General features: G+C 42.5%; 1 pseudogene; it reads right to left on the bottom strand.

Annotated features, from left to right (window-relative positions):
- Positions 1 to 205: 205 nt before the first annotated feature.
- Positions 206 to 7,550, bottom strand: part of LOC115431271 (CAP-Gly domain-containing linker protein 3-like) — a 22,362-nt pseudogene continuing 15,017 nt past the window's right edge.

Below are 7,550 nucleotides of genomic sequence, written 5' to 3'. Positions count from 1 at the left end.
ATCAGATATTATCATATCATGTTATCACAGATCATATATTATCATAGATCATGTTATCACAGATCATATATCATAGATCATGTATCATAGATCATATATTATCATAGATGAAAGGCAGGTGTTCCATATTTAAAGTCTGTGAAACATCTGACACATGAGTTTCATGGTCTTGAAAACATCCTTACCTCTGGACACGGGAGGGGAGCAAACACACCATATTTGGGCAGACAGCTGAAGTAGCGTACTCCAAAAACCGAGCCGTCGTGTTTCCCAGTGGGTTTATCCAGTTCTATCCCAAACCAGTACCCTGCAGGAGAACCCACCACAGACGGTCACACAGCAGAACAGAACCACCAACAGGTTTACAGTCAGAGAACATCCACAGAGCTGAAGGGCATGATGGGGCACCGATAAGGGGGGGTGAACATGACAAGTACATGAGAACCAGCATTTGTGGGGGGGGGCATAGAGCAGTGGAGGGGGTCCAGTGGATACAGGTGAGAAGGTGGGAACATTTGTGTAAGATCTGCTGAATAATAAAGGAATAGAAGCAGAGTCGGACGGTGAAAGGATGTTAAGTTTCAGTTTTGTTTCACACCAGTGTTAATTACATTAGTTATGGACCACACCCCCACGTACTTACACCCGTACATATATGCATATACATTATGTATAGTTAATAATCGTATATGTGATACGTATGCAGTGTGTGTGTGTGTGTGTGTGTGTGTGTATATATATATATATATATATATATAATATATATATTAGATATATATTATATATGACCAAGGGTTTTATTAATGAAGTAATGGGTCATGTGACCACCTGGCAGCAGAAGAACAACCTGGAGCGAAGTCGGTCTTCCATAAAAGCGAACGATGCCATTCTTCTGTCCAGCCACTAGAACCTGATCTCCAACCTCCACGTTCATCCCGTCTGGGTCCTGGGGGGGGACAGACGCCTTCTTCTTTTGGGCTAAAAACACAAACACATGTATGACTGGCTTTGATCCATTCAAACCTTCTAAACACTGAGCGTATCAGCTGGGTTTCACACCCTCTTACCTCTCTCCCTCTCCTCTCCTTCTTTTCTTTCTCCTTTTTGGTTTTTCCAGAAAGGCGGGATGCCAGGTCCATACGTGGCGTTCGAGGGGTGGAGGTGACGGATGAAGGCGTCTGATCCACAGCTTTGGAAATCTTTGACACTGGAGCAAAAATCCCTGAAATACAAGTGATACAAAGACATGTTTGAGTTGAAAATACAGAAAGGCTGCGAAATGCATGAAATTGAACAAAAAACATGATATATGAGTGTTTTATGTTTCCACACGAGTGTTTGACTGGGGTTTACACGGACAGCACCAGATGCTAACCTAATGTGGGGGGTCAGGATCAGGGTTAGCTAACCTAATGTGGGAGGGTTAGGGTTGGCTAACCTAATGTGGGAGGGTCAGGGTCAGGGTTGGCTAACCTAATGTGGGAGGGTCAGGGTTGGCTAACCAAATGTGGGAGGGTCAGGGTTGGCTAACCTAATGTGGGAGGGTTAGGGTTGGCTAACCTAATGTGGGAGGGTCAGGGTCAGGGTTAGCTAACCAAATGTGGGAGGGTCAGGGTCAGGGTTGGCTAACCTAATGTGGGAGGGTTAGGGTTGGCTAACCTTATGTGGGAGGGTTAGGGTTGGCTAACCTAATGTGGGAGGGTTAGGGTTGGCTAACCTAATTTGGGAGGACAGATGAAGTAGCGGACTCCGCCCACACTGCCGTCGTTCTTCCCCTCGGTTCGTCCAACTCCACACCGACCCACTGACCACTGGCGAACTCGGTGGTGCCACAGAACCTCAGCGTGCCGGACTAGAAAGACAGAAGGTAAAGCTGTGAGGTGTTGGTGGTCCTGGTGTCTGTTCTAACAGATCCATGAACTGGTTAGAAGGCAGAAAAGGGACGGTGACATGTGACTCAGTACGTCTACCCATGGAATGACAGTGGACACAGTTTATTGGACATGTGACAGGTGCGTAGGTAGGTTCGTCTATGTTGGGGCCGTTCCCCGTCCAACCAACCTGTGGGAGGTTTTCAGCTGCTCTGTCGTCTCTGCTCTGGTCTCTCTGGAGCTACACAGTGAGAACAGACTTTTCAGAGCTCAAAATAAAAACACTTCTCAAAGTTCACCTATCAGGAGCCTCCCTACATCAACTTCAGTGTGTCTGTGTACGTCTCCTGTATTTATCCAAACTCAGATGTTAACTACTGAACCTGGAAGGAGCTGCATTAGTCCTGTTTAGGGATGTAACGATATGAAAATTTCATACCACGGTTATTGTGACCAAAATTATTATGGTTATCATTATTATCGCGGTATTGTTGAAATTGTGCTCAAAATGTTCAAAAAGTACTAATACACACACTGAAAGAATTTAACCAAGTTGCATTTAGAAAAAACAACAAACAACGACCAAATAAAATAATAGTCCCAATGTTCCTTCTGTGTCAGAAACATTCAAATATTAACCCTTAGTGGTCTGAGTCTATTTTGTCTGTTTTTCAGTCCTTTTGATTTTGCCTTTATATACTATATAAACAAATGTTTACTATACACATGTTTGGGATCTGTTTTTTCAGCACAACTTCATTTATATCATCTGTCTGTTATTTTTCACTTTAACCTACTATAAAAACGTAAAAGGACAGAAAACACACAAAAATATAAAATACGATTTGAAAAGTATATGTAATTTATTGCATAAATAACACCAGATGCTTAACGAACCTTTCAAAGACTTTAAAAGTGAATATTGGTTCTAAATATTAGGTATAGAAAATTAAAATTGTAATAAATTAGAATTATACTCAAATATTTGACATAAAAGCAAACCTTTACATAGGCGTTTTCTTCGGAAAAGTGCGGTAATCAACACGGTTATCATGATAATTAGAATTTAAACGGTTAATCTAACCGTCTGCGATTTTACCGTGGTTTACTGTTATATCAGAAATCGTTACACATCCCTCGTCCTGTTGTAGATGAGGAGGTTCCAGTGCCATCTGTCAGTGGGTTGGACACATTTAAAGCAGAAGTGAACATTTAACCCTGACGTTCATTTGATGGAACCAGAGGTTTAACTGGAACGGTCCAATTATAGGTTCCAAACCTCCAAACTGTTATCTTTGATGTTCTGCAGTGATTAGTATCCACCAAAGAGCATCTTGGGAACAAAACACTATTCATAATAATATAATAATTATAGTATGGTAATTATAATTTATTAACCCTTTATAGTTCACTCATAGAAACACTCTGAAATTCTACATTTCAACCTTAGTCTGTTATTGAAGGACATTAGACGTTACTTTTGTAAAATTTTTCAAAATTTGAATTGTCATGTAGAAAATCAAGGCCAATGAAGTTACCATATTTGGTTCCTTGCCCATGCGTGACAAAAAAAAAAATCCAGGAAGTATATATAAAAATACAAGAAAATCCCATCTAAGGTGAAAGGAACCAGCCTTTGGTCCCATTAGAACCTTCCTTTGGTCCTATTAGACCCCCATGTGTGCTGGTCCAACCCCTGTCCACATCCACATGATCCCTTTGAACATCATTCCTACATTAGTTCCATTATTTCATTGAACCAAACAAACACAGGTGGACCTTACAGACCCTAGAGACCACATTGGACCTTACAGACCCTGGAGACCACATTGGACCTTACAGACCCTGGAGACCACATTGGACCTTACAGACCCTAGAGACCACATTGGACCTTACAGACCCTAGAGACCACATTGGACCTTACAGACCCTGGAGACCACATTGGACCTTACAGACCCTGGAGACCACATTAGACCTTACAGACCCTGAAGACCACATTGGACCTTACAGACCCTGGAGACCACATTAGACCTTAAAGAACCTGGAGACCACATTGGACCTTACAGACCCTGGAGACCACATTGGACTTCCGACTGGGGACTCACTGTCCTACCTGGAACCATTGCTGTCACTGTCTTGCAATGTGTGTGGAAATGACCAAAATAGTCACTTGCTTGATAAAGGGTTAATAAATTATACAATAAATGAATGGACGTGTTTGTCCTGCAGATGTCCAGATGGTTCTTTACTATATTATTATGGGATGTGCTGTCCACCACAGACTGGAAATTCCCAGACCTGCTTGTTGGAGTTCTGCTCATTTTGTTGCTTCCAACAAATCGACCTCCAGAACTAAATGTTGACTTCCTACTAAACCACACCCACTGACAGATCCTACTCCAACCAGATCAATAACATTCATCACTTTAACACAGTGATCAGTGTTGATGACTGCATGAACACTTTGAATGCATCACCTTTTTAGAATTTTTGTCATTTTATCTAAAAAATACAAACAAAAAAACCTACTCCATAAAAAACTCCCCAAACACAGTGACTGTTTCCTCCTCTGTGATAAACCTGCACTGTCCAATAGTCCAATAGTCCTCTGTATGTGGCAGATGATTGGAGCTGGATCTACATGAACATTGTTCTAGTCACAAGGTCCTATTTCACTGTCACATTTTGTGCATTTTGAGCGTTTTAGCATCTGGATTAAACTCTCATTACGTTGTTCTGACCTTAAGATCGTCCAGGACCACACGGTCTCCAGCTTCAGCCCAGAGAAGACAGCATCAGGTTTCCAGGGATGTTGTCGTAGTTGGGCAGTGTGGCTCTGGGGAGGTTACAGGTCAAAGGGACGGCGTCCAGTAACAGCTGCTTCAGCTCTTTGGCCACCATGGCCGCCTCCGCCTTGTCCAGACTCATGTCCATCGGGTCAGGAACCACCTCTGCCGGGACCTGTCCCTTATCATTCTGCACAGAGACACAAGAGACACCAGTGACTGCAAGTGGTTATGATCCATGCACGTCAGGGTTAGGGTTCAGGGTCTTACAACCGGAATACATGGGTCTGGAGGGAAAACAGGGGTCTGGAGGTCTGGAGGGAATACAGGGGGCTGGAGGTCTGGAGGGAATACAGGGGGCTGGAGGTCTTATCTGACCAAGGTTTACGTAGACCTGTTTAACCTGCTCAGAGGAATAAATCAAATGGTAAAAGTAGTCATCCTTTCCTGTTACCAGTAGGGGGCAGTATGAGTTAAATTCCATATTCATATTTCATGTTCAGATGTTCTCAAACATGTTACATTTGGTGACAATTGGACAGAAAACAGTTGAGTTATTAGTTTCGTATTTCAAGGTGAGATACCAGAATTTGCTGCCCCACCCAGAGGGTCAGGGTTAGGGTTGGGGTTGGGGTTAGGGCTACAGGATAGGGGTTCAGGGTCAGGGTTGGATATAGACATAGAGGGACCACCATTTCTGAGTCAGCTGACCAAATTTGAAGTCCACTGAATTAAATCTGTGGGAGGAGTTTGTTAAAACAGAAAGTCACTGAATCAACAAAATGGCAATTAAATTGAAAATGGTCGACTTCTTGTTGATTTGCCGTCACAGACCCATTGACTTTTTTTTCGTAGATCTCGAGAATAGTGGTCTGTAGGGGCGCTACAGAGATATTTTTTCAAGTTTCAGTTACAAAACGTATAAAATATCTAATTTTTTCTCACTACTTATGACTTGTTTTTGCCAAAAAAAATGGACTTGTCACACATGTTTAGGCCCTCAAACCTGCTGAGGAATGTCTGATGGAAAAAAATAATGTTAATAGGAAGAAACGTATGAAATACAAACACTTTCCTTTAATTAAGGAATCCAAGAGATGGGAAATTCTACCAATTTAAGTAGGTCACCAACTAGGGGTTAATGTGTTTTAGAGGCATGTCAGTATGAATGTAGCAGCAGAACTCCAATGGCATCTGTGGAGTCGACCCAATGCACTGGAGGATCAATAATATTCATGTTTTTTCCAGAAGTTGGACATCAGGTCTAAATTTACGTGTATAATCCAGACTTGACCTTGAAAATAAAGGTCTTCGACTTGCTGGAGGGGTTGCAGGGGCACAGAGGCAAACCACACCCACATTTTTTGGTCCTGTATGAAAACTACAACTTTTTGGAAAGACATTGGAATAAAAATAGAACAGATTTTGGGTTTTAAATTACAACAACCCACTCTTCCACTTTTGTTAGGAGATTTTCCTGATGATTTGACAATAAATGACAAATACCTCCTACAAATTTTTGGTGGGAGCCAAAAAAACAATGACTCAAAAATGGCTTCTACTTGAGCCACCGGTGCTAAAGGACTGGATAAAAATAGAGATGAAATTCACAAAACGGAGAGATTAACATTTATGCTGAGGCTGCAAACTGATCTTTACATGAGAAGGTGGAATAAATGGATTAGTTTCTTTAAAGACAATTAATGTGTGGTTTGTCACACAGTCCTGAGAGTGTTGTGAGAACTGCTGCTCAAATTTGATTATAATAATAATCATTTAATTGCTGCTGCATAACTGTAGCCATTATTACCTTTGCTTTGAAATGTAACTAATATCTATGAGTAACTAATGTCTAAAAAATAAAGATCATGGTCAACACCAAAAGAACTTCTTCAAGAGCTCTCCAAATTCAAGAAGGAAGTAGATCAGGTGGTTTGGTGAAGGGTAATCATGTTGCCGCTGTTGCCAAAGGCCACATGTGACGTGTTGATCCTAATTTGACCTTGAAAATGAAGGTCAAGGTTGACACCAGAAGAATTTGTACAAGAGCTTCTCAGGTTACGCCTAAATATTAAGAAGGATCAGGTGATTGGGTGGAGAATGACCACACTGACCCACAACAGGGTACAACAATATCCCACGCAAACACCCTAAAGACCTGAAAAATGTAGGTCAACACTGACGCCAAAATTTGATACGTCAACCCAGATTTGACCTTGAAAATGAAGGTCAAGGTACACCAAAGGAACTCGTACAGGAGCTTCCCCAAGTCGCAATGAAGCAGATGAGGTGTTTTGGTGAAGACCTGAGTCTGAACGCACTGATCAAACCCTCCTGTTCTTCATCCTGGTGTTCGGGCCAAACGTCCACCAGAGACTGTGTTGACGGGTGCTTTTCAGAGGTGCTTTTACCCGGACGGTGGGGTTGGCTCCATGCTCCAGCAGACATTTGACTGCACCCAGACAGAGGTTGGAGGCAGCGATGTGCAGAGCCGTTCCATAGTGGAAATCACTGCAGGTGGAGTTCAACACTGTGGAGACGAGACGAGAAAAAGCAAAAGGAGACGAAGCTTTTCAACAGTAAGAGACAACGTTTGAGTGGAAAACTGACTTCAGGTACAACTCAGACCATGTGTGTGTGTTTACCTCTGGGCTTCGCAGCTTTGAGAAGGACTCGGATCAGTTCTGGGACGTCGAAGTAAGCGGCGTAATGCAGAGCGTTCATGTTGGTCCAGCGACTCCTCAGGCTCACATCAGCCCCAGGGAAATGAGCTGAGAGTGAGACGAAGAGCTGCAGCCGGGTCACCTGCAGCCAGAACAGAGCCCATCAAACCCACAATTACACCAGAAAACACCAAAAAAATGACACAATACACCAAAAAAGACCACAAAAC

Source organism: Sphaeramia orbicularis, chromosome 13, assembly GCF_902148855.1.
Source record: "Sphaeramia orbicularis chromosome 13, fSphaOr1.1, whole genome shotgun sequence".
Lineage (NCBI taxonomy): Eukaryota > Metazoa > Chordata > Actinopteri > Kurtiformes > Apogonidae > Sphaeramia > Sphaeramia orbicularis.
Note: the sequence above shows the minus strand (reverse complement) of the source record. Positions and strands in the feature narration are given on the sequence as shown.